General features: G+C 36.8%; 1 long non-coding RNA gene across 1 annotated transcript in view; it reads left to right on the top strand.

The window, feature by feature from the left end:
* LOC147824329 (uncharacterized) overlaps positions 1 to 28,000 on the top strand; it is a 161,579-nt gene that overhangs the window by 8,607 nt on the left and 124,972 nt on the right. Inside the window, exon 2 of the long non-coding RNA XR_015442426.1 lies at positions 25,410 to 25,491. This is a non-coding gene — a long non-coding RNA (uncharacterized LOC147824329). The remainder of the gene's footprint in view (positions 1 to 25,409; positions 25,492 to 28,000) is intronic.

Here is a 28,000-nt window from a genome sequence, read left to right as displayed (position 1 = left end):
CCTCAGCCTCCAATGAGTGCCAGAATTACAGGCACATACCACCACAACTCAGATAATTTCTTTATGTCTAGGTCTTATACAGAAAAATGAGGGGAATATTAGAGTAATAGTTCTAGGTTTTACAGCTAGCTTTGGGGGAGAACTGTTCTATTTTGTGACTTGCCTTGGGGAAAAGAGAATTCTAGTGTTTATGGTTTGCCTCTAGGGAGAGGGGAGCAGAAGAGAGAAGAATTGGAAAAGGTCAAAAGGAGACTGCTTCTGAGGCCCTTCCATTCTCTTTTAGTTCAAAAGTATTCAGCATATCAAAGTGCCATACCTTGAGGTATCATTTTCTGAGCCCCAACGGTCTTTACTATCAAGAGCTCATTCAGATAGGTTTAGTGGTGCACACCTGTAATACTAGCACTCTGGAGGCTGAGGCAGGAGAATCATAAATTCAAGCCCAGCTTTGGCAATTTAGCCATTTAGTGAAACCTTGTCTCCCTCTTCCTAAAAAGAGCTCATTCAAGCCCTTAAATTCTTTTCAGAAGATTGCAAGACTTAGGTCTGATGATGGGGCAGAATGTGGAGGTCTTGACTAAGGAATAAGAGGGAACTTAATCAAATATTTAGGGATACAAACTTTTTAGAGAGTGAGTAGAGTATTTGTGTCTTTTTTCTTTCTTTCTTTTTTGCCTTTTACTAATCATGACTTCTTAAGCAAATTACTAAGCACTGAACCCCTTTTTTTGTAAAATTTGTTTAATAATAGATCTACCTCATAAGGAAGCTGTGAATCTTTTTTTTCTGGTAGTGGGGATTGAACCCAGAGCTTGCCTTTGCACTGAGTTACACCCCTAGCTTTAAGCTTTTTTAAACAAGGTTTTGCCATGTAGTCCAGACTTGCTTCAAATTTTCAGTCCTCCTGCCTTAACCTCTAACAGTGCTGAGATTAATACCCTTCGTCACCACACCTGGCTGAGAAGTTGTGAAAATTTAAAAATGAGATTATACCAGTATCTGGCACATGAATTCTTTATTTTTAAATTATTACTACTAAATCTACATTAAAGTGACAAACACAATCAAATAGATATGTTAAAGTAAGGGGAGTGAGAAACAGAAATGCTTTACACTTCCATGTCAAGAGAAATGTGACTCATCACCCTGAACCTTTTCAGTAATTCAGGATGTCACAGCCATAAACTGCCCTTCTTAGAGACGTGTTATTTTATTTTCCTAAGGTCTTAGATTATTCCTGAATGTTTGTAATAAAATCTATGCTTCAGTGATATCTTATATCCAGGAGGAATACTTTTAGTCAGCTGACAAGTGTTACGGATTTGAGGAGAGGACCTAAGAGCCACAGAATAAATGAAATCCTGGAAATCTAGACTCTTGTCTTATAAGACAGAAGCCAATGAGCTGCTTAAATGTTTAAAAGTAAAGATTATGAAATCTTACTTTGATTTTCTGCTAGCTGGTTTGTGCAGGCCCCTACTGAATTTCATTAGTCTATTCCCCCATAAATATTTGTGCATGAATGAATGAACATATTTTCAGAGTAAACTAAATTATAAAGATGAATGAAGAAATATCTTCAAACTTGAGTGTACCACAGACTTGCTTGGGAAACCTTTTTAAAACATATATCCCTAGACCCCACAGACCAGCAATTGAACCAGCATTTCTGGATAGTGGAATCAGAGAACCTGAATTTTCAAAAACCCCTTCTAGTGATGCTGAGAAGTACCCAGAGTTAGGAATGTAGGCCTTAAGAAAGGGATAGTTCTTTACCTGGAAGACCTCAGAAATGCAAAGTATTCACTTGAGTTAAAGGCTACCCTGAATGGAAGTGCTTGCACATTTTCCCCACCCTATCTCTAAGGCTCTTTGTTTTTACTGGGTTTTCTTGGAGGAAGGAGTCAGAATGGCCCAAAGAGGCATGGGAAAGGTAGGAAGAGGAAGTTTTGTCAAACTCTTGTTCATGCATAAAATTAGACGTCTGGCATTAATACAAGGTGCAATATGATGACCAAGTTCTCCACCTCTTGCTGTATCCGTGCCCTTTACCCTGTATTTTTGAAATACCCTCCCACTTGTGTAGGGCATTTTTTCGTAGCCCTTGGTTCTGGGCTGGCCAGTGACTTACTCTGGTAAGATATTTTAGCAAATATGAAATAGACAGGGACAAAGAAAAGAGTTTGGTGTTCCTGCTAAATACTCTTGCTCTTAAGCATCTGACATGAGAATGTAGCCTACTGGAGGATGAGATATGTGGACCAAAGCTAGGTAGCTGAAGGAGTACAGGAAATGCCACTTTAGTATATTGGTAATTTCAGTACCAGCAAGTGAGGATGTCTCTGAACTTCCTCATAGGCTTAAATACAATTCTCCTAAAGGTATTCAGTTTTCATCAGTTCCTTCTCTAGAAGTTTCATCAACCAGGGAAGATTAACTTGTGTTACACAAGAGAGGACTAGATGGCAACACTATTTCCAGACAAACCTTGGACCCTTTCATCTTTCCCCCAAATCATTTATTCTCCCCAAAGTTGCCTAGATTCTTCCTCCTTTCTTTATTATGAAGAGAGGATATCAGCTCCTGAATCTCTCTGGTTTATTAAATATTCACTTTTATTTCCTATGATATTCATGTGCATGTAATAAATGGGTACACCTTTTCTCTTGTTAATCTGCTTTTTGTTGGTTTATTTCATAGATTCAGTTATCAAACCACAGATGCTAGATGAAAAGTCTTCCCTTCTCTATAGAGCCACATTTTTCCAACTGAGCCTATTCTAAACAGACTGATGAGTGGCAGATCTCCAGAGCCTATCCAAAAGGTGAGAACTGCTTAACCAACATGCAGTCAACTACAGATGCAGGAGTAACCCTAATTGAGTCTAGAAAATGTGTCTCATTTGCTGAACATAGTGGCGCATTCTTATAATCCTAGAACTCTAAGAGATTGAGGCAGGATCACAAGTTCAAGCCCAGGGAAACTTAGTGATTTCTTTTGAAATAAAAAAGAAAGCTGGACATGTAGCTCAGTACAAAGGCTCTGGTTCAATCTCCACCACAGAGAGAGAGAGGGAGAGAGAGAGAGAGAGAGAGGGAGGGAGGGAGAGAGAGAGAGAGAGAGAGAGAGAGAGAGAGAGAGAGAGAGAGAGAGAGAGAGAGGGAAGGAGAATGGAAGAAAGAAAAGTAAAAGAAAAATGCCCCACCAAGTCAAGGTTTCATGAATTAATAAATTTTTAATAATATTATTTATTGATTATTATTGTTTTATTGTGGAAGACTTTATCACACAGCACTATTGTAGAAAGAGATGACTGATACACAAGGAAATTAAGACACAGTCCAGAAAATATTACCATAAGAATGATATAAACTTGAAAATTTACTTAAATTATTTTTCTGAATCCATCTTTCTATTTCTCAATAGGTATTAGCAATACAAGGCCTAAAATTGGTAGTGGCTGTGAGGGGTAGAAGTAGGAAGAAGTAGCTATAAGTAGGAACATCTTTAAAGAGAAGAGAAAATTTGTGGTAAGAGGAAGGTGTGGAATCTAGTACATGAAAGAAAGGAAATTGTAGGCAATAGAACTGAGCATGAAAGGTCATTTTGATAAAATATCTATTAAAGGATCTTTGATAGAAGAGTGGCAAATACTTGTAATCCCAGCACTGAATAAGGCTAATGCAGGAGGATCAAAAGTTCAAGTCTTAACTGGGTGACTTTGTGGGACCCTATCTCAAAACAAAAAATAAATCACTACTTTACAACCATACACTAATTCCTCCTAAAAGTAACTCACTCAACAAATCACTGCTACAATTTTTCATGTTCTATTGTGATCTAGATTGAAATCCTCAGCTGAGGCTTCAGTATGAATCTACCAAGCTGGTCTTGAGGAAGATCCTTTAACATGATTCCTTGCATAGTCTAGCTATAGAGAAGACTATGCTGCTTTTGTTGAGAACAATAGCTGTGTCAATATCTAGGTTCTTTCAGCCCATTTGAACTAACTTCCAGTCCTTGGTTTTAGGGAATATCAACAAGTTAATGTGAAGAAATGAAAGGAATTTATTTTAAAATACCATGAAAATCCTCTAGGTTATAGCCTTTTGAGGAAACTGGATTCTGGTTCTTTGTCTCTTCAGAATTCCTTATGATTTTAGGAAAAATCATAAAATAATTAGAAGGCAGTAGTATTGCTATATTATTCAATGGCAGAATCAAAGGAAAATATCTGGGATTTGGGGCTTAGCTCAGTGGTAGAACACTTGACTAGCATGCATGAGGACCTGTGTTTCATGTCCAGCACTGAAAGAGAAAGAAGAGGGAGAAGGAGAAGGAGAAGAAAGAGAAGAAGAGGAGGATGAGGAGGAGGAGGAGAAGGAGGAGGAAGAAGAAAGATAAAGAAAATAATAGAGCTGCTGGGCATGGTGGTACATTCCTATAATTCCAGCACTCTGAGAAGATGAGGTAAGATCACAATTTCAAGCAAGCACAAGAGCAACTCAGCAATTTATTGAGACCCAGTCTCAAAATAAAAAATAAAAAAGGACTGGGGATGTAAACGCCCTGGGTTCAATCTCCAGTACCAGAGAGAGGAAGGGAGGGAGGGAGGGGAGAAAGAGAGAGAGAGAGAATGAATAAAAGAGATCTGATTAAATAAACACTAAACATGGATAAATTCTAAAATGAAATAAATCAAAATGAAAAGCAAATACCAAATGAACAAAATATTTACAACATATATGACAGACATGAGTTTGATAACTTTAATATGAAAAAACTTTTAAAATGAGATGACAAATTACTGTAGTATAATAATAGGCAAAACTCATAAACTTTCATGTCACATAAAAAGAAATATTATGGCCAACAGCTACATAAGATACTCAAATTCACTAGTAATAAAGAATACAAATTAAGACTTTTGCTTCTGGCCAAGATACAGCACCAGGGACTAGATTTATTCTCACACTTGAAACAATTAAATATATGAAACAATGGTTTTCAAGAAACTGGATATCAAGCAATGAAAGACAATGGTCTCTTTGAGATGGAAACAAAGGAGGTGAACTCATTGACTGCCCAGCTTATTGCTTGTTGGGTGTTTCCAGACTGAGGCACATGGAGGAGTAACCCAGAAAAAACATAGAAAACTCTCTGAGAAGACACCTGAGCGCCTAGGGCGGCTGAGATGCTTAAAGTTCACAGGACAGAATACTAGAAAAGAGAGATTTACAGAGAGAGAACTCTAGAGATAGAAATCTATACAAGGCCTTCCTTAAGCACTCAGCAGAGTACTGACCAGACCACGTGTGATAGGAAGCTACTCAGAGCCAGGGGCAGAACCATTTGGAAGGATTAAAATACTACCTGGTATTCACATCGAAGACTGGTTGGACTAGTTAGAAAGATATTGCCTCCAGAAAGAGGAATAATTAGCTTTATCCTAAGTACTGCTCCATATCTAACAAATTATAAAATCAAGATATGAGGGAACAAGTATTTCCAGCTAAAGTAATTGCATCACAGAAGAACAAGTTTTGGCTTCTCTTATATGAGATACCCAAAGTATAAATAATTTAAAGAGCAAAATAAAAGATAGATATTACCAAATAAGGAGGTAGATCCTCTGAAAATGGGAAGGGGAACTAGAGATGGAAGGAGGGCAGAGGGAAGAGAGGAGACCAGGGAATAAAAAAAATTAAGTTGTGTTATGTATCTTACCAACTCTCCACAATGAATGTAATCATTATGTACAGCAGACATTTACTAATAAAAAAAAGAAAAAGAAAACTTTTAAAGTATGTATATAAAAAGAAAAATATCCAGAACCCAAAAAGCTAAAATCCATCTGTATGCATCTGTATTAGTTTTTCACTATCGTGAAATACCTGGCACAGGCTACTGATAGAGTAAAGGTGGTTTATTTAACTCATAGCTCTTGAGAGCCAAAGTCTAAGATCAAGAAGGGATGAGGGAGTCTTCCATTGGTTTGGCTTCTGTTGAGGGCAGTGGATGGCAGCATATCATGGCTGGAGCACATGTAGGAACAAGCAGTCACATCTTGAACAGGAACAGAGAAAAAGAAGACAGGGAGAGCCAGGCTTATTCCTTTTATAATAGCCCTCTCAAGAAATATCACAGGAGTCACTAAAAAGATCACATGGAAATACCTCATGCCCCCAGTGACCTGAGGACCTCCCACTAGGCACTGCCTCCTAAAGTTTCCAACACCTCTCAACAATGCCACCCTGAAGACCAAGACTTCAATCACAATGGCTCCTTAGGGGACACAAGCTATATCTAAACTATAGCAGCATACAGTCAAATATTATCAAACATGTACAGGAGCAGGAAAACCATATGAGTACTGAAACATATGAGAATAGTCAATGGAAAACAATACAAACTAGCACTGATGCTAGAATTAGCAACAAAGAGTAGTGAAAGCAATTATTATACATGTATTCTGTACATTCTCAAAGTAGAGACAGATGATGCTTAAAATACCCCAAATTAACTTATAGAAAGGAAAACCATGTGAGATGAAAAATAGACTAGATGAGATAAAAGTATTAGTAGTTCTAAAAGAAAAGATCAGTAAACATAGATATAGCAATATAAATAATCCGAAATGAAATACAGAAAAAAGATAATTTTAAAAAAGCAAATGGTCTGTATGAAAAAGAAGTAGAAGAATATATACAGCTCACACTTTATGCAAAAATTAATTCAAAATGAATCATGAGCCTAAATGTGAAACATAAACTTCTAGAAAAAAAGACAAGCAGAAATCCATGTGACCTTGAGATTTTTTTTTATTAATTAAGTTTATTGGTACATTTTAGGCATGCAATATGATGACATTCATCATTGGGAATTTGTACCTTTACATGATATATCTTGGTTCTTATTTTTTCCCCATTCCCCTGCTCTCCCTTCAACCCCTCTACCCCTTCCTATTTACAAAGACTTTCTTTCCATTTTTTCCTTTTCTCATATTTTCTCCTTTCCTTTCTTTCCTTTCCCATACCCCACTAATCCTATTTTTTTGAGGAAATTTCACACTGATTTCCACAGTGGTTGCACCAGTCTGTACTCCTGACAAGTGTGGAGCAGGGTTCCTTTTTCCCCACAGCCCCACCAGCATTTGTTTGTTGGTTGATTTATTGATCTTAGCCATTCTTTCAAGAGTGAGATGGAATCATAGCATTGTTTACATTTGCATCTCTTGGATGACCAGTGATATTTTTTTTTGTTAAATTCTTTTATTGGTACATTTTAGGTATACAACACAGTTACATTTCTCATTGGGAATTGTACCTTTACATAATGCATCTTGGTTCTTATTTTTTCCCCATTCCTAGCCCTCCCTTCACCCCCTCTACCCTTCCCTATTTACAATGACCTTATTTCCATTTTTTCCATTTCTCATCATTTTTTCTTTCCCTTCTTTCCTTTCCCCTGCCCCTCCCACTACCCCTACCCCTTTGGACCTTTTCTTCCTATTTTGCATTATCGATTATTCATTCTAATCATTGGTACATTTTAGGTATACAATATAATGACATTCATCAGAAATTTGGACCTTTACATAATCTCTCTTGGTTCCCATCTTTCACCCTCACCCAGCCCTCCCTTCAATACATCCATTCCTCCTTATTTACAAAGATTTTGTTCCTATTCTTCCATTTTCTCATATAAATTCCATTCCCATCTTTCCTTTCCCCTACCCCTCCCACCTCCTTCCCCTTTGCCCCTTTTCATCCTATTTCACATTACCTGTCATACATTTTAGTCCCCATTTACATTTTCAGTTTCTCACACTACAGAAACTATTCGGTATTTATACATGTGTGTCCTATTTATTTCACTTAAGAGTATAACCTCAATGTGCGTCCATTTAGCTATAAATGTCTCTAATTTCTCATTTTTTATGTCTGAGTAGTACTCCATTTTATAAAAAAAACACATTTTCTTTATCTAGTCTCCAGTTGATGGGCATTTGGGCTGTTTCCAAGTTTAGCTATCACAAACTGTGCTGCTATGAAGATGGGTGCACATATATCACTGTGGTATGATTCTTTTAATTCTTCGGGGAAGATTCCCAGCAGTGGAACAGCGGGGTCAAATAGGACTTCCAGTCCTAGTTCTTTGAGGTATCTCCATAATGATTTCCACAGTGGCTGCACCAGTCTACACTCCCACCAGCAGTGGAGCAGGGTTCCTCTTTCCCCACAGCCTCACCAGCATTTGTTATTGGTTGATTTCATAATAGCAGCCATTCTTTCTGGAGTGAGGTGGAATCTCAGCATTGTTTTCATTTGCATCTCTCCAATGACTAGTGATGTTGAACATTTTTTCATGTATTGATTAGCTATTTCTACTTCTTAGTCTGAGAAATGTCTGTTCATTTCAGATGTCCATTTTTGGATTGGGTCTTTAAATTTGGGAGATCTGATCTTTATAAGTTCTTTATAGATTCGAGATAGTAGACCTTTGTCTGAGGAAAAGCAGGTGAAGATATTTTCCCACATTGTGGGTTGTCTCTTCACACTGCTGGTGGTTTCTCTTGCTGTGCAGAAGCTTTTTAATAAGAAGAGATCCCACTTGTTGATTATTTGTGCTAGGTCACGGGCAACTGAGATTTTGTTCATAAAATCTTTTCCTACACTGATGTCTTCAAGGGTTCTACCTAACCTCTGTTCCAACTGGTTCAGAGTTTCTATTTTAATATTTAGATCTTTAATTCATTTCGATTTTAGTTTAGTACATGGCCAGAGATATAGGTCTAGTTTTAATCTTTGGCAAGTTGAAGTCCAATTTTTCCAGCACCATTTATTAAAGAGGCTAGCTTTCCTCCAGTGAGGGTGTTTGGCTCCTTTATTGAAAATGAGATGGCTGAGTGTGTCTGGTGTTGTTTCTGCATCTTCTAATCTGTTCCACTGGTCCTCAAGTCTGTTTCTTTGCCAGTACCATGCTGTTTTTATCACAGTAGCTTTGTAGTAGAGTTGCAGGTTGGGGATTGTGATACCCCTGCCATGTCTCTCTTACCTAGAATTGCTTTTGCTATTCTGGGTCTCTTCTTGTTCCAAATGAATTTTTGGATTGTTTTCTTAAGGTCCGTGAAGTATGCTGCTGGGATCTCAATTGGAATTGCATTGAAACTATATAGCAGTTTTGGAAATATGGCCATTTTCACTATATTAATCCTGCCTACCCAGGAGCAGGGGATGTCTGTCCATTTTCTGATATCATCTTCAATCTCTCTTTTTAGAGTGCTATAGTTTTCAGAGAAGAGGTCTTTGATTTTTTTCGTTAGGTTGATTCCTAGATATTTCAGTTTTTTGGATGCTATTGTGAAAGGAATTATTTGCCCTATTTCTCTCTCAGTGAGTCTGTCATTTGTGTAGAGGAAAGCTATTGATTTTTGTGTGTTGACCTTATAACCAGCTACTTGACTGAATTTGGTTATTAAGTCTAGAAGACTTTTGGTGGAGTTCTTGGGGTCTTCTGTATACAGTATCATGTCATCTGCAAATAATGACAATTTGACTTCTTCATTACCTATCTTTGTTCCTTTTATTTCTTTCTCTTGTCTAATTGCCTTGTCTAGTGTTTCCAGAACTATATTGAACAAGAGTGATGATAGTGGACATCCTTGTCTTGTTCCTGATTTTAGTGTGAAGGATTTCAGTTTTTTACCATTTAGTAAGATATTGGGTGTTGGTTTTTCATAGATGGCTTTTATCAGTTTGAGGTAGAGACTATCTATTCCAATTTTTTGTAGGGTTTTTATCATAAATGCATGTTGGATTTTGTCAAATGCTTCTTCTGCATCTATGGAGATAATCATATGGTTTTTGTCCTTGGCTCTATTGATATAGTGTATTACATTGATTGATTTGTGTATGTTGAACCATCCCTGCATCCCTGGGATGAATCCCACTTGATCAGGGTGTATGATCTTTTTTATGATCTTCTGCATTCCATTTGCCAGTATCTTATTAAGGATTTTTGCATCTGTGTTCATTAGTGAGATTGGCCTATAGTTCTCCTTTTCGGTTGGGTCTTTCTCTGCTTTCGGGATCAAGGTGATGCTTGCTTCCAGGAATGAATTGGGAGTATTGCTTCCCTTTCAATTTCACTGAACAGTTTAAAAAGTAGTGGCAGTAGTTCCTCTCTAAATGTCTTGTAGAATTCAGCAGTGAAGCCATCAGGGCCCAGGCTTTTCTTAGTTGATAAGTTTTTAATTACATTTTCAATTTCATTGGTTCATATTGGGTTGTTTAGAATTTTTAGGTCTTCTTCATTCAACTTTGGTAATTCATATGTATCTAGGAATCTGTCCATTTCTTATGTGTTGTCCATCTTATTGGCGTATAGTTTCTCAAAGTAGGTATTGATGATCCTTTGTATTTCTGCTGGGTCTGTTGTAATTTCACCCTTTTCATTCCTAATTGCATGGATTTGGGCCTTTTCTTTCCTTTTTCTGATAAGGTTGGCTAAGGGTTTGTCAATTTTGTTGATTCTTTGAAGAGCCAACTCCTGGCTTCATTGATTTTTTTGTATCATTCTCTTAGTCTCCATTGCATTGATTTCTCCTCTGATCCTTATAATTTTCTCCCTTGTATGAACTTTGGGTTTGTCCTGCTCTTCTTTTTCTAGAAGCCTGAGGTTCAGCATCAGGTTGTTTAATTGGGCTCATTCTATTTTCCTAATATGCATATTAACTGCTATGAATTTCCCTTGTAAGACTGCTTTCATTGTGTCCCATAGATTCTTATATGTTGTATTGTCATTGTCATTTAATTGAAGGCACTGTCTGATTTCTTCTTTAATTTTCTTTGTGACTCATTGGTCATTAAGAAGTGTGTTGTTCAATTTCCACGTGTGAATGAAATTTTTTGAGTTTCTTTTGCTATGGATCTCCAATTTCATCGCACTATGTTCTGATAATATACAGGGGATAACTTCAATTCCTTTGCACTTACTTAAACATGTTTTATGTGTGAGTATGTGGTCTATTTTGGAGAATGACCCATGTGCAGCTGAGAAGAATGTGTATTCTGGTTTTGTGGGGTGGAAGACTCTGTAAACATCTGTTAAGTTCATTTGTTCAAGAGTTCGATTGAGTTCTAGTATTTCATTACTTATTTTTTGTCTAGTTGATCTATCTATTTGTGACAGTGGGGTGTTGAGGTCTCCCACTACAATTGTATTAGTGCATATATGACTTTTCATGTTCGTTAGTATTTGTTTTATATAGTTGGGTGCACTAGTGTTTGGTGCATAGATATTGATGATTGTCATCTCTTCCTCTTGGATTCTTCCCTTTAGAAGGATGTAGTGTCCTTCATCCCTCTCAATCAGTGTTGGTTTGAAATCTACTTGATCTGCAAAGAGGATAGCTACTCCTGCTTTTTTTTGGGTTCCTGTTGCATGGAGTATTGTTTTCCACCTTTTAACTTTCAGTCTATGAGTTTCATTTTAAATTAAGTGTGTTTCTTGTATGCAACATTTTGTTAGATTTTGCATTTGACCCATTCTGCCAGTCTATTTCTTTTGATTGGTGAATTGAGACCATTAACATTGATGATTATAACTGAAATGTATTGACTTATCATTGCCATGACTTTTCTTTTTGTTGGGTTCTCCCCCTTTACATTTAATTTCTTGTCATGCCAGATGGGTTCATTCTGATTTGCTTCCTGGGCTTGTGATCCTCAATGTCTGTTCCTAGGATATTGTGGAAAATTCTTTGGAGGCTGGTTTGGTATTCACCAAGTTCCTAAGGTCCTCTTTGTCATGAAAGTATCTTATTTCTCCATCCATTTTGAAAGATAGTTTTGCCGGGTACATCAATCTGTGTTGGAGGCTGTTTTCTTTTAGGGCTTGGAATATGTCAGTCCAAGCTCTTCTTGCCTTGATGGCTTGTGTTGAGAAGTGTGCTGTGATTCTGATGGGCTTTCCTTTGTATGTGATTTGTTTCTTTTCTCTAACTGCTTGTAGAACTTTGTTCTTATGTTGAGTTTCTGGAATCTTAACAATTATATGCCTATGTGTTGATTTTTTTTTTTTGATCAAGGCTATTTGGAGTCCTATATGCCTCACTTATCTGTATGTCAAGTTCTTTACCCATGCTTGAGAAGTTTTCTGCCATCACTTCTGTGAAGAGTTTTTTTTTATGTCATCTGCACTCCCTCCTGTTTCTTCATTGACTCCAATCAGTCTTATGTTATTCTTCTTTGCATCATCTAGCAGCTGCTGGATTGATTTCTCATGTCCCCTTATAATTTTGAAACAATTTTTCTTTTCCTGGTCATTAATTGTAATCTTATCTTCTATATCTGAAATTCTCTCCTCCCATTGGCTCATTCTGCTGTGTAGACTTTCAATGGAGTTTTTCATCTCCTGGAAATCTATTTGCATCTGTTTTATGGATTCCATTTGTTTCCTATGTTGGGATTCCATCATGTTCCTCAGCTCCTCTCTAGATTTATTAATCATATCTTGCACTAGGAGCACAATTTCTCCTGTTACCTGATAAATTATTTCTGATTTCATTTTTTCCAGATCCCCTTTTGTGGACCCAGTTCAGTGGGTCCAGGTGGTTGAGAATCAGTGTTCCATCTCATTTCCCTTTGGGGTTGCTGTAGGTGGTCTGGAAGTCTGGTTTTGCAACTTCTTTACATGTTTTCTCATTTCAGCTGGGGGGTGCAGGGGGTGCTGTTGGAGTGGCTCACCTCTTCTGAGCTGGGAGAGGTGGGCCAGGGGCTGGGAGCGGTGGTAGGGATGGTTGCCCAAAAGTCCCTTCCTCTGGCTCAGGTTGGCAGGACGTTTGGCATCCTGGAAGCCCCTTCCTCTGGACCAGGAGCAGTGAGACGGCAGCTCAGAAGCCCCTACCTCCGGGCAAGAATTCTTTAAATGCTGAGAATGCGATTAGCTCCAGTACAGTGGTCTGGTGGTCTGGTGTCCTCTGTTTCTTTATAGTGTGGAACCAGGTGGCTGTACAGAGAAGAGGCCAAAGGTGCGGGGGGGGGGGGGATCCAGTGGATTGCTGCCAGGGCATGGGCTTATTCAGTGTTTTCAGCACAACTGGCGACCTTGGGACCACGTCCGCAGACCTGCCTGTCTGCAGCAGGCTGATTTGGTGTTTTCAGCGTGACTCTGACCTTGAGTTTAATGATGAATTTTTAGATACAACACCAAAAGTATGATCCGTGAAGGAAAAAAAAAAGGATAAGTTGAACTTTATCAAAATTACAAATATTTACTCTGTAAAAGACACTGTTAAGAGTCTGAAAAAAGACAAGCCTAAGACTGGGATAAAATATTTGCAATCACTTATCCAGCAATGGGCTGAAAACTGGGATATTTAAAAAAATTCAACAACAAGAATTAAATGAACCAATTAAAAATAGGCAAAAGATCTAAACAGATACTTCAACAAAAGGAACATATACATGGCAAATAAGCATATGACATGATACTCACTATCACTTGCTATTGGAGAAATGCAAATGTAAACTACAATGTTATAGCACCCCACAACTATTAAAAGGGCTAAAATGAAACTAGTATCTGACAATACCAAGTGCTGGTGAGGTTGAAAAGCATCTAAAGCTCTGAGCTATTGCTAATAGAAGTAAAAGTGGTACTGGAAAAAGATCTGGTAGTTTCTTATATTTTCCATATGACCTAGCAATCCCATTATCAGATATTTAGTTTAGGGAAATTTTAAAAAGCGTATAGCTATGTAACATATTCATAGCAATTTAAGTCATAATTGCCTCAAACCGAATATATTCCAAATGTCCATCAGTAGTTTAGTAAACTAACTTGCATATCATGAAGTGGAATTCTGCTCAGGTATAAAAAGAACAAACTATTGATACTGGCCAGTACACAGATGGATTTCAAAGATATACTATGTGAAAAAAAGTAAGTCTTAAAAGGTTATATATGATTTCATTTTCATGTCATTTGGAAAAGGCAAAAGAGCAAGAAAGTCAGTGGTGTACAGTGATTAGAGATGGATGAAGGTTGTAACCACAAAGCAGTAACAAAAAAAGAAAGAAAAGAAAAAATACAATGGACTAATAGAAGAGAAGACACACAAATTTATTAACTTGCACATTCACAGGAGTCATGCGAAGTATGAAACTCAAGGACAGGTCAGATGGTCGAACCTTATGTACCCTCTCCATTGGGAAAAGGGAAGTGGAGGCTGTAGGCAACTTTAGAGGAAGAGCAAATGATGTTTAGAGAATATGAATGAGTCCAAAGAATAGACAGTAGCATGGAACAAAGTTTTCCTGGGCTCTGGATGTAATGTCAAGTCTAGTCTTTCTTGCTGTAAATAAATCTGGGGGATCTGACCTTTAGGTGGACAGAGACACTTCAAAAAACAAAAGCAAAATAAAGGCATCCTTTTTGTTCTCCAGAAGGGCAAGAGAAGTGAAAGACAGGGCAGGGGAAGATCAGAAAAACCCGCTAATGTTTTTTTAGAACATTCAGTGTATCAGGCGCCATACTTTGGGGTATCATTTTCTGAGCCTCAAGAATAGAATGGTAGCAATGGCATATTTGAAATGAAAATACTTAAAAGTCTCAGAATTTAAAAAGGCATGGCCTTCATATGAAAATGTATTAAAGGTAACAAACAAAATGACTCCAAAGAAATTTTGTAGAAACAACTTTTTGAAATAAGAGAAACCAAAGGTAAAGATAAGAACCTTAAAACAGAGAAGAAATTTCTCAATAAAAATGGAATGTAATTTGGTCCAGATAGTATTGTAAGTTTATGCTCTGAGCATCTTCTCTGCTTCCAGAACATAAACATGATAAATAAAATATCACAAAGAAAAAGTAAAGAGGTCTAACTGGGTTTATAGACAAGGTAAGCACCACAAAAAATAAAAAGGAGAGATTAGAAACCGGAATGGTGAGTGGAGCTGAAACAACAAGCTGACTAAATGTTAGGGCTGAAAGCAAAGATGACCAGGTGTTTAGCAATTAAAGGGAACAGAGTTTAAAATCTGCTTTTAGGTGGGTAGCCAGAATCAAGGCCTTCTCTGATATCATTGCTTCTGAAAGGAGGTCTAAAGTTGCTTCCATCAGTTACTGAGACTTCAGCATATGACACTAAACAGGACTGGGACACTGGAAGAAATAAAGCTGCCAGCCATCTCTGTGACTGATTTGGCCAAATCCCCAATATTACTATGAGATAAGCACTGCTAATTGCCAAATTTGATCTAGTTCCAAGGCAGCTTGAGTGGAGCAATAATGGGAGAGAGACAGCAAGAGAGAGAGAGAGAACAAAGAAACGGTCTCAATAGATTTATACTGCTTGGATAGGCTATGACCATCTTCCCTATTGTGACAGAGCCAAACTATTCAAACTCTCCTCTGAGCCTCAGCCCTTGCCCACAATCCACAGCTGATGGCTTTGGTGAACACTGCTTTTTTTGGTCCTTCCCACGGAATATAAACAAACTTCTGGGGAATCTTCTGGTTTCACAACATATATCGATTCCAGCATGCACATTTCTCTACCTCCCTTCATTTCTTCTTCCACTCTTCACCCTGGAAACTTAGGTATTTCTACTTTGTTAAGCATGAACTATCACTGGGGCTTCTAAGAATCATATATACTAGTAGAAACTTGCCCTATCCCCTAGAGTTCTTGCCTATGTATTATTTTGTTTGTTCCCACATTTGTGAACTCTTGCTCATCCAGTATGCATTGTATTCCAGCCCACTTGATCAAGAACCCTCAAAATCCCATCTAATGTGTACTTCCCTGGCTGTTTTCAGTAAATGTTAGTCAATTCCTGCAGTACTGTTTGGGTACGATCGTTTTCTTTCTTTATTAGGTTAAGTATAACACTTTGCAGTGTATGTTAAAATTATCAATTATACCTAGTCATACCTAGTTATCAGTATGACACTTAAGAGAGGACATAGTGGTAGCTTCAGAGGAGAGCAGCTATAAAGAAAAGGCCTCTACAACGTCTTCCCACACAGCAGAAGTACTACCTTTTAAAAGATAAGTGGGTCACCTCTGCAGGCTCCTTAGAATTTAGGAATGTCTGCCTAGCCATATTTTTTTTGAACATCCAGCCAGAAGTCTGCATCCCACATATCAGCCTTTCAGAATTTTCCAACTAAGGCTGTGATTGTGACTGAGCACCGATTTGTATTTGAAGCTTCTCAATCTTATCAAATTTTGATATTTTTTCTCAGCTGATAGATCTGCAAGTTACCAAACATGCTCTTGTATTTGGCTTTTTAATATTTTTTATAGGTCTTCATTTTTCATTATCCTTCTGTAGGGTTTCAATGAAACTTAGGGATAATTATTCAAGCTCCTTGTCTTTGTGTATATTGTTTACCTCATGCCTTTCCAATTCTTGCAACATCATATTCCTCTTTATCAGTATGCTTTTCCAAGTCATTTTCAATGAAAGCAATTAGGCTGCTATCTTGTGCCAGGGATTATCTGTGGCCTATATACCACTTGGAGTGGGATTTTCTTTTCTAGACAAGTAATAAGTTAATCGGTGTTCAAATTCCAGTTTAAGGCATATTTTCTTTGGCTATTCCTGAAAATCCAAGAGATTTGTTATTATTAACATCTTTGAAAGGTAAGAGAGAAAGTAGAGCACACAAGGAAAGCCTGCATACTCCAATGTATGTCTGACACCTGATGGAAGAGGGGGCATATTGGCTTTTCATCTCTAGAAGCAAGTACTGACCTATACAACTTAAAAGGGAGGGTTTATTTTGGCTCACTGTTTCAGAGGTTTCTGTCCATGGTTGGCTGTGTCGGAGGCAGAAATGACATGGTGGAAGGGCCTGGAAAAGGAAAGATGTTCAATCCATGGGAACCAGAATGCAGAGAGAAAGTAAAAGAGTGAGAGAGGGAGAGTGAGGGGGGGGCAGGAACAAGTACCCTTCCAGGTTATACCTCCAGTGATCCACCCTTCTCCAACTAGACCCTAGCTCCCAACAACATATTTACTATGAATTGATCAATGGATTAATCCTTGATGAGTTTACCATTACATAATCAAATCACCTGCCAAATGCCCAATTTCTGAATTCAAGAGCTTTTGGAAAGACATTTTTTTATCCAAACCATAACAAGGAGCAAGAGATTATGCAAGAAGAAGCTCATGGTGAGAACCATCCCTAAGAAATTCATGGCCAGTGTGATAAGGCACTCCAGGGTAAAGGTGGCTTCTAAAAAGTTCTCCCTAAGAGAGAAATGGCCAGCCCCTAGCACCCCTGTTGTATTTAGTCTGTGGGTGGAGCTGCCTGAGTAGAATGTGCTCTTGGTTCATACACTGAAGCAGATCCTCAAGGTGTTGCAGTTAGAGGCTGCCAGCTGACTCAAACTTTCAGCAGGTTTTCTCTGAATGCAGATCTGAGTGGCCCACTTTCATGGCAGCCGTGTGACTTGAGAATATAATTTAAAAGTCATAATGTTCAAAATAACAAGAAACCGATAAGAAAAAGTCTAACAAAATATATGCAAACTATTTGTGGAAAATTATTAAACATTATGGAAGGATGTAAAAGAAGTTCTTTTTTAATGGAAAGATAAGCCATGTTTGTGTTTAAGACAAATCAATGCAATAACATGTTGATTCTTCCTTTTCTGACCTCTGAATTCAATGCCATTACAGTCACAACATTCAGCATCATTTTAAATAAAATTTATCAAGATAATCCTAAAATTCACATGGATTTCTTGCCTGTGCTGGACAAGTATTCTGCCACTAAGCTACATCCCCAACCCGTTACATTTTTTGGGGTCAAAAAGTAATCGTGACAATAAATGAAATAAACTGCAGACAGTCACACTAACTGATACTAAGATTTTAAAGATAAAGAAATTAATAATCATGAATTATCCTCACAGTGATAGACATATAAACCTGCTGGGGCTCAGAGTAAGATACCACAGTGTGTGGCACCTTGTTATGCTCAGTGCTTTTAACTAAAGCAGAATGGAAGGACCTCAGAGAAAGATCTTTTTGATATGCCTTCTTCCTCCAGTTTCCCCACACAGTGATTCACAGAAACTAGAATACTTCTTGCCCAAGGTGAGTCACAGAAAATAGAACTCTTCCCCAAAGCGAGTCCCAAAATCTAGAAAAGACATTGTCTCCCTTTTCACTTGAGGCCCCTCATTTTACAGGGTTTCTGTTCCATACTCAACATAAAGGAACGCTGCCCAGAGAGGTCAAGAATAATCTGAACAGACAAGCCTTGCGGGGTTCTTCCCTCAGTCTATTTCCATTAGATCATACCCATACCGTTGTCATTGGACAATCACATTTCTGTCTGGTTATCTATTCTTCATCAAACCTAAGCATAAAAATAATTTTCCCTAGGTCTTCAAGCCTTCATTTTTGAAAGCTCCCATGTCAAGTAAAATTTTATTTCAATGCATTTCTTATATTTGTCTCTTGTTAACTTGTCTTTTGTTTACAGGAGTGTCAGCCATGATCATTATGATGGGTGGGGAGAGGAATCTCACACTTCTCCATCCCTACCCCTCTCAAAAGACAAAACAGACAGCCCTTAAATCCATGAATATATGAAAAGTTTGTGTGTAACAGGAGTCTGTTACAAACCACTGGGGAAAGCTAGACTAGTCTATAGTGGTTTTGCTAAGACAACTGGATATATTAACATTCTAGTGAATAAGAGATTTGTGGGAAGAGAGTTGCCTCTTCCAATCTTGCCACAAGTGCCAATTAATTTAGGCAGAACTACAGAACGTGACAGGAATGAGATGGACACACAGAGCCAGAGCAGATGCTGCATAAATTACAATGGTCTTTTCATTTTCCATTTCCCCTAAATTCATAAAGTATGAATACCTGCCAGAGACAACCTAAGAGCAAAAACTAGTTGAATTTGTACTGTGCTATATAGCCTTCTATACTTGAGCTTACATCACTAGTCCATAGAAATTTTATTAATATACTTAGTGCATCCTTTAAAGAATATTCACATATACACACAAAGTCATATTTGGCAAGGACTAAGCCAATCTCTTATTTAGTGAGAGAAAGAGGAATATTGACCAGATAAATATTCTTACCTCTATCTGTAGTTTACTGAAAGCCTGTCAACCACCTTCTAGCTCAAGTTTCACATCCTTTTGCCTCAGTGGGCTCTGACACTACATTCTATCTAAAGGGCATAATCTCTAAATTTTCCCCACAGTTATTCATATAAAAATATGATGAAAACAGTTATTCATATAAAAATGATGAAAAGTTTACAATATTATTCAAAATAAATTCCAAGTAGAATAAAACCAAAATGTGAAAAACAATCTAAATTTTCAAAATTACTTATATAGAGAGAATATACATAGGACTTTAGGTTTCAGAAATGTTTTAAGCTATAAACATAAAAGCTTCATGAGGCAAAATATTGATATATTTTGACTAAAACACTTAAAAATTGTATACATCAGGACACCATAAAAACAGTGAAACTATCAAAGACAAGGCACAGACTGGTAGAAGATATTTATAATGCCTGCAAATAGCAAAGTATTAGCTTACAAAATATTTAATGATAGATACCTACAAATCAATAAACAACACAAATAACCAATAGCTAAGTGGGTAAAGAATATGAACAAGCAGTAACAGAAGTGGAAATTTAAACGGCCAGTACGTTTTTAAAGAATTACCACTTTTCTAAACATTGGAAAACAATGAGATATCATGTCAGATCTATTTGGTTGGTAAAAAATAATGCCTATTATTTGTTGATGAGGATGTAGAGAAAGTAAGAAGTACACTCCCAGCCAGTAAAGAGCAATGTGTTACAGTTCACATTTAAATACTATCTTCTGCTGAAAGAAAATAATGGTGATTGGTGGGGCTGGGGGACAGTTATGGGGAGGTGACCAGGAAAAGCAGGTAAACATAGGAAAGGTTGGTTATAGGAATTTAAATTGGTACCTTCTCCATTGATTGAATCTTTAATGATTAGTCATCTTCCTGGTACAGAATGGGAGATAACCCTACAAATGGAGATTTCCTTTATAGATATGAAAGTCCCTTACAGAAGGGTAAATCCTACTCATAATTGAGTATTGATTAAAATAATAATTGACTATTGATTAAAATTGTGAGTCAATCCAAGGCCCATGTGATTTGCTTGGTTAGTCTTCAGCTGGCATATGGAAGCAGAATTCTGTATGCCAATGGTCACAATTGAGATCTCAATGATCGATGAGATTGTGATGTCTCTGATAGCAAGATGACACTGCAACTGGGGATTTATGACTTGTGCAGCTGCTTTCCGAGATCAAGCATTAGTTAAAGATAACACAGGTGGCTTTTTAACTATGTCCTATCCTTCACAAGAATGCATCGTTCCTCCCTTTTAGAAGCCTGGCTCATTAGTGCCTTAGTCTCGCTGTTCCTTACATCTCTCTTTACGACCCTATTATGTTGTGTGATCAATAAATACCGACAAGTCTAGAGCTAAAATCAAGTGCTGGACCTCATAATAAACAATCCTTTTTTCGTTGTCTTATATTATTCTTTCATCCTCCACTGTACCCTCAGTTAGGTGGTTGAGCAGCCCCTGATAATATTCTACAGTTCTCTGTTTTGAAATTGCAACATTTCATTAGGAATTTCTGCTTTGTTCTTGCATACAGTTCCCATGCTGGTCAACTTGTGCTCTGTTAGCAAATGTAACATCAATTGGAAACTGGCAAACCAACTGTCAGATGTCACATTCTGATTAGTTTGGGAGATGGGAGCAACAAGTCCACGGACAAGTCTTTTTTGGCATACACTGTCTAAAGTTATAATGACCAGGTTTTTCATGTGCCATTGTACTGAATTGGGCTACTTCTACAAGAAAAATCAAAAGAAAACTTTAAAAAAAAAAACAAATCCTAAATGCAAGAAATTCAACAACGAGAATTTCATGAGTAAAACTCCCCTGTTGCTGATTTGGAGCTCCTGTACACAACTTGCTGTTCACCTGCCAAGTGACTGAGTGCACAGATGGGTTCCTGTTTTGCCCAGGCACAGCTACTGTGAGCCACACCAGATTCCATTAAAGGCAAATTAGATGTTTGCAAAATAGAACGGTATGGTTGTATTTTACCCCCCGTGATGCTCAGGGATACATTTGCAAAAATGCTACGCGGACCATTATGTAGATAAAAATCTCAATTTGACACTTCTGCACAGATGTACACAACTTTCCGTTTGTTATACCAAATGAGCGAACACAAGGATTGCTTCCTGTATCCCTCAGCCATAGTTACTGAGACACACAACTGGCTACTATTATGCTAGCATACATAAATTCATTGGAAAAGTATGGAATGGTCTATGGTAGCCTACAATAATGCCCCAAGTTAACGTGAACCTAAAAATATGCTTCTGCTCCTATCACACTTCCTTAATCTCTGACGTGAGCATGAGGAGTATGCATTCTAACTGCTGCTTTAAATGCTTCAGAGTAACCAAGGGTAACCCCACAGGCAATATAATATCATTAGCATTGCAGGTTTGACCACCCCACCCCACTCCCGCCCAGCTTTGGCAGCCATGCTGGTTCTGTCCAGGTCCGTATAAAGTCAAAACCTCCCTCTCCTTACATGAGGGTATAGACTCTCAATTAATTGAACAGAGTCCAGTTAGTTACCATCGTTATCCACTCCCCAAATTCTAGAAAAACAAAAGCCAATTCTGGAACTCACTTCAATTGCCATCTCTGGCTCTACCCACCCTCTATTCTTGAGGGTATACTTTAATTACTGACAGTTGCCATCTCTAACCTCTCCAGGTGCCTGGAACTTTCACAAGTATACTTTAACTTAAAACCTAAAAGAGTCTGAGCTGCTCTGAGTCAAACTTGAGCTTTCTTATGGGCCCACTCTGGCTGAGTAGAATATACTTTCCTTTAATAAATCTCTGCCTTTCTTATTATGTGTTCAGCTCAGTTCTTTTCCTGGGATACAAAGAATCTGGATATTGAGTGAGACAGAGACATCTGTCCAGTAGCACATGTCATGTAAACCTACACAAAATAAACTTGTGTGCTTTTCTCTCATTAATCTGTCTTTTGATATAGGAGTACCCGTCAAGACCTCAGAAAAGTAGACAGAAAAAAATATTTTTCTTTCTCTACTATCTAGAATATTTGAAACTGTATATTCCTCTAGAAAACCTATTGTATGTAGATTCTCTAATTTGCTTCTGTAGGGATGAGGAAATTAATGCAATGCCATTGCTTTAATTTTATTCATATTGGGATCATTTCTCATATTTCAAATATTTCAGTGTTTGTACTTTCTCTTTCTTTTTGAGACAAGGTCTTGCTATGTATTTCAGGCCCACCTTAAACTCACTTATGTAGCCTAAGCTGAGTTCAAACTTGTGATCCTCCTCCTGCCTCAATCTCTCAAGTGCTGGGATTCCAGGGATGTGCCACCACCCTCCTTCACTTTCTTAATTAAATTAGTTGATGATTATGTTAGAGATTTCACTGTTGGTCTCTATTATTTAGCTCTGCTCTACTCTCAGGGCAGGTGGAAGACCTTAATTTCCATATTAATAGTTCTAGGCAATAATCAAAAAGTAGGGACAGGAACAAATGTCACATCCAGGCTAAGAGTGAAAATCCCTTTTGAAACCTTCCAGGTTCTTTTGCCTACTGACAGAGAGAAGAAAGGGCATGTACATGGTACAGAACTCCAAGATGAAGCAGACTTTTTTTTTGAGTTTCTGTAGGGAAAACAATTGTCTTTGACAGTCTCCTACCCTACAGTGGACTTTGTGTGCATCAGAAATAAAATTTATGTGATAAGCCACTAGGATTTAGAAGTTGTATAAAACCAAATTGGAAACTTAGTTTATCCCAACTAAAATAATAATAAAGTTATTAATTTTATTAACTTTTCTAAAGATTGAGCTTCTTATTTACTAAAATGAAAAATTTTGTTTTCTACATAAATAATTTCCACTTTTGCTTCATTTTCTTTCTGCTTCCCTTAGGTTTAATATGTTCTTTTCCTAACTTACTGAGTTTATTTTCATGTTTCTTAGATATTAAAATAAATATTTGGAGCTAAAATTTTCCCCCTGAGTAATGTTTTAATTTGTATCTCACATATAGCATTTGTATAACTGTACTTTTTTTTTGGTACTGAGGATTGATTGAACCCAGAGCCTTCATAGTGAGCTACATTTTTAATTTTAATTTTTTTAAATTTTTGAGACAGGGTCTCATTAAGTCACTAAGTTGCCCAGGCTGGGCTCAAATTTGGGATCCTCCTGCTTTAGTCTCCCAGAGTGCTAGAATTATAGGTATACCTGACTTTTTACCTGGTTTTCTTAACTTCAATTCTTGTGTACTGTCATTAGGAAATATTTTCTACTTTTTTACAATCCAAAGTAAGCCAATCTTATGTATCATGTTGTAAAAATCTTTAAGAGACTTACTAGGTTTTTTTTCTCCTATTTTTTTTCTAATTTGACATAAATAGAAGATTGACCTCCACAAAATGTAGGTCATTTATTCCTTACAAGGACACATAAAACATTTGTACAATTTACCATATGCTATGCTATACAACAAATTTCAAAGGAATAAAAACATTCAGTGGAAGCAAGCCAGACATTACTAACAGAAAGGTAACTATAAAATCCTTTTTGTTTACTAATTTAGCAGTGTGCATTTAAACAGACAATAGGTCAAGGAAGAAATTATAGTAGAAACTAGAAACTATTCCAAACTGAATAATAATTAAAATACAATATTGTGGAAAACCTAAAGTTATGCATATAAGGTAATTTATAACTTTAAGTGCATATATTTGGTATATTACCGGGGATATGTGAAAAATTGCTCAGCCTTATTAGTTATTAAAATGCAAATTAAAGTCACAGTAAGATATCACGATATGCCTACCAGAATGGCTAAAATTAAGAACAATGAAAATATCAAAGATGTGGAAAATTAGAACCTTTAGATTTTGCTGCTGCTGCTGTAAATTGGTACAACCACTTTAAAAACTGTGAGTTTTTACTGCATATCTTATAATTTAACAATTTCATTCATAGATAAATACCCAAGGAAATATATACCATTGTATATCAAAAGTCATGTGTAACAGTATTCATACTTGCATTATTTATGATAACCAAACTCAGGAAATATCTCAGATATATATCAGTAGAGTGGATAAATGAATTGAGTATATTTATGCAAAAGATAGCAATAAAAATTAATGCACTGCTGCCATGTGAAATGATACTGATGAATTGCTCCCATAAATATAATATTAGGCAAAATGTCCAGACATAGAAGAGCACATACTACAAGATTCCTTTTATATAAAATTCAAACAGACAAAATTAATCTGTGGGGTTAGAAATCAAGATAATGGTTGTTTCTGAGAAGAGAGAGGAGTTTCCCCCTGGGAGGTGATAGAAGGATCATTTGTGGAGTACTGGTAATGTTCTAGTTCTTTCCTGGATAGCAGTTTGTATTGTGATTATTTCATGGCTGAAAACCTGTGATTTCTGCCATTTATATCCAGTATTTTCTTTATAAATGTTAAATAATTGAATTAGAAATTACTATTTTGTCATATGTGTCAGATATGAACTGGTAAATACTGATCTGAAGCAAATTTGAATTGCAGAGACAGACACAGGAGAATGCTTAGGTTGAAATAAAGGAACTGTTCAAATTTGCAAGCTTCCACAGCATTAGCTCGCATTAGAAGCAAGGACTTATGTTTTGAATGATAATATGCAACTTAATTTTCTCCACTAAATAATTCAGTTTTAGTCAGATTAAACATTTACTCTTTTATTTAACCCCCTTCTATAACTTTACTTTTGGTTGTCTTACTAATTTTTATAAAGTAACTTTCTTAACTCCTTTCTTTCTCCTGTATCCTAAAAACTTCTTTGCTTTACCCCCAAAATGTGTTAAGAATCCAACCATTTCTTACCAGCTCTGCCTCAGTCTTGTTGGCCCCAATCACTTTATTTTTCCCTTGGAAGAGATAAAATATACTCCTACTTGTCTCTCTGCTTCTATCCCCTGCCCTCTGATCTAAACAAAGCCAGAAAATCCCATTAAATAGATGTTAGATAAAGTTACTTTTCTACTCAAACATTCCAAAAGCTTAACATTCACTGAAAATCAGATCTGAAACCTTTACCTATAAGACCTACAAGATCTGACCCTATCTCTTACCCCTCTGCCCTTATTAATTTTATTCTAGCCAGACTGGCCTCCTTTTTACTCCTCTCAAGTGATTAGCATAGTTATATCTCAGGGTCATGGCACTGATGCTCTTTTTCCTTGGACTTTTCTTTCCACAGATGGCCATTTTGCTTAGATTTTCTTTCTGGATTCTGCCCAAAGTGTCACCTCCACATAAAGGACTTGCTTGATCACCCCAAGGTGAGACCACATCCTCTCACACACTAACAGCCCTTTGTCCTTTTTCTCTGCTTTATTTTTTCCCTGTATAACATTCACTACTATGTAACGTTGTATTGTAAATCTTCTTAATTATTTGGGATTCTGTTTCCTGTGCTAGACTGTAACTGCCATGAGACCATGGAATTTGACTTATTCCATTTTGTATTTCAGCATGTGGAAGAAGGCTAGGTAGAAATTAGGACTCAATAACTAAATGTTGAATTTATGAATAGATGAATAATAGAATCAGTATGACTGTTAGACTATGATACAAATTTGGCAGGTACTGTATATTTTCTAAGGTAATATATCCAACTATCAGGTATAGGTCACTTGAAACCTAGAGTGAGCCATTTTTAAACACTCCCTCTATATGATAAAATTGTTTTCAGTAATAGCCGTATTATGAACAATAATAATGACCATTTTCTTGATTTTGTCATTAGTATAGATAATTAAAATTTAAAGGAATATATTTACCCTTTCATATTAAGTTTAGTAAAACTCTTTCATCTATGGGCTACAATTCACACACCAAATAAAAATATCTCACTTTTTAATTCACATTGCTTCACCATTTGAAATTTTAAGCACAAAAATTCAAAGAGGTTATATAGAATGACCAAAATGACAGAATTGAAGTAACTCAAGCTCTCTTTCTTCATTTTTACAGTCACTGTCCTTTATTGTTCATTTATCTCAAATCTATTATCTACACCTAAGTATGTGCAATAATATAGGGATTAGAGTCAGAAACTGTCAAAGTGAAAGTGGATAATTCTGAACTCTTATGTACTCCCTCTAAGAAGTAATATGTGTAGTTGAGTCTGCTTGTATTGCAGACCCAACGTACAAGCAGTTCTCCAAATCCATATTCCATATGGAATACAAAGTTTATTAAAGAAAATAATCAAAATTAACTAATCTGAAATGTACATGTGAATTACTGAAGCAGAAGAGCAACTATAGTAATTGTTTGGAGCTTAGACTGATTGTTTTGGGGGACAAACATTTTGTCATTGATATTATATAATATTGTTAGCAAAATGTGATGATAAAACACTGCCTAAGAAAATAGCAAAAACAGGAAACCAAGATTTTAAGTCTTAAATGGGGGCCGGGGATTTAGTTTTGGCACCTGCCTTGCAAGTGCAAGGTCCTGAGTTCGATTTCCAGTACCAAAAAAAAAATCTTAAATGAGAAAGAGATAAATAAAAGAAGAGATAAAATATAAAAGCAAAGAGGTTGTAAAATTTGAATTGAAAATATCAGTCTAAACTGATTCTTCTTATGTTTACGTGTGCTAACTCCTGTTCCCAAAAGAAGTAATGGCATCTCAGAAGTAATAAGCACACCTAGTGTTCAGGTCTTTGTTTATAAATGTCATTTCTAACTTTAAAAATCATGGCTCCTAGGAGGAATGGTTGTTTCCAGATCTGGGGCAGGAAGGGGCAAGATGAACCTAAGAAGAGTTCTTTGCACTAGGAAACTAGGTAATGTTCAAAGACCAGTAGGACCATGCCAAAAGGATACAGGAGCTGGGCTGAAAGGGCCTCCACTGGCCAAAATTGGGACAATGTGACCATAAAAGGAGAATAACTGAAATTTACTTTAGTAAAATTAATAAATAAAAATCTCTGAATACATACTAACATAGGGAGAGAAAGAGCCACTCTTCTTTGAAAAGCTTTCCAGCTAGTAAATGTAAAAGGGATAATAAAAATTTTAAAGTACTATTTTGAAACCCGCAATGTAATATATAATTCAGTGAGGATCATCTATGGAATCTTAAGACCATTAGATGAAAGTTGTTAAGGAATAAGATATTTGCATGGTGAGATGTGTTACCTCATAATTGACTTACAAATTGCAGACAGAAAAAAAAAATACTTTCACAGTAAAGACACTGACAGTCCCCTATGTTAACCAAGTGATTGAACCTAGCTAGCATCATTAATGGTTGGACAACCTAGAATCATGAGCTTTCTCATATCATGCAATTTAAAGTACAGGGAATCACTTCATCAAGCCTCTGTACTTAACATTTGGGGTATGTAACAGATTGGGAGAGATGAGCAAGTTAAATTACACTACAAAGAAAAAATCAGGCAAGTCAAGCATGGGGAACATTCTATAGGACAACTGGCTTAGAATCTTCAACAACCAATGTAATAAAAATGGGGATGGTGAGAGGTACAATAGCTAAATGCAATGTATGAATTGTAACTGGACTTTGGTTTGAAAAAATTACCATAGAAAACATTCTTGGGATAGTTAGAGCAATCTTAATGTGAACATCAGATGATATTATGGAGTGTTAATATTTGTTGGAGGGCCAGGGATTTAGCTCAGTGGTTACGCTGCCTCAAAAGTGCAAATATATATATATATATATTTGTTGGCAATTATTTATCAACACTAGTAATCAAAACAACAATTTCTTTGAGACAGTCTCCCTGGGTAGTCCAGGCTGACTTTGAACTTGCTA

This window comes from Heterocephalus glaber, unplaced genomic scaffold, assembly GCF_053883595.1.
Source record: "Heterocephalus glaber isolate CG9 unplaced genomic scaffold, H.glaber_assembly_v1.0 deba00001547, whole genome shotgun sequence".
NCBI classification, from domain to species: domain Eukaryota; kingdom Metazoa; phylum Chordata; class Mammalia; order Rodentia; family Bathyergidae; genus Heterocephalus; species Heterocephalus glaber.
Note: the sequence above shows the minus strand (reverse complement) of the source record. Positions and strands in the feature narration are given on the sequence as shown.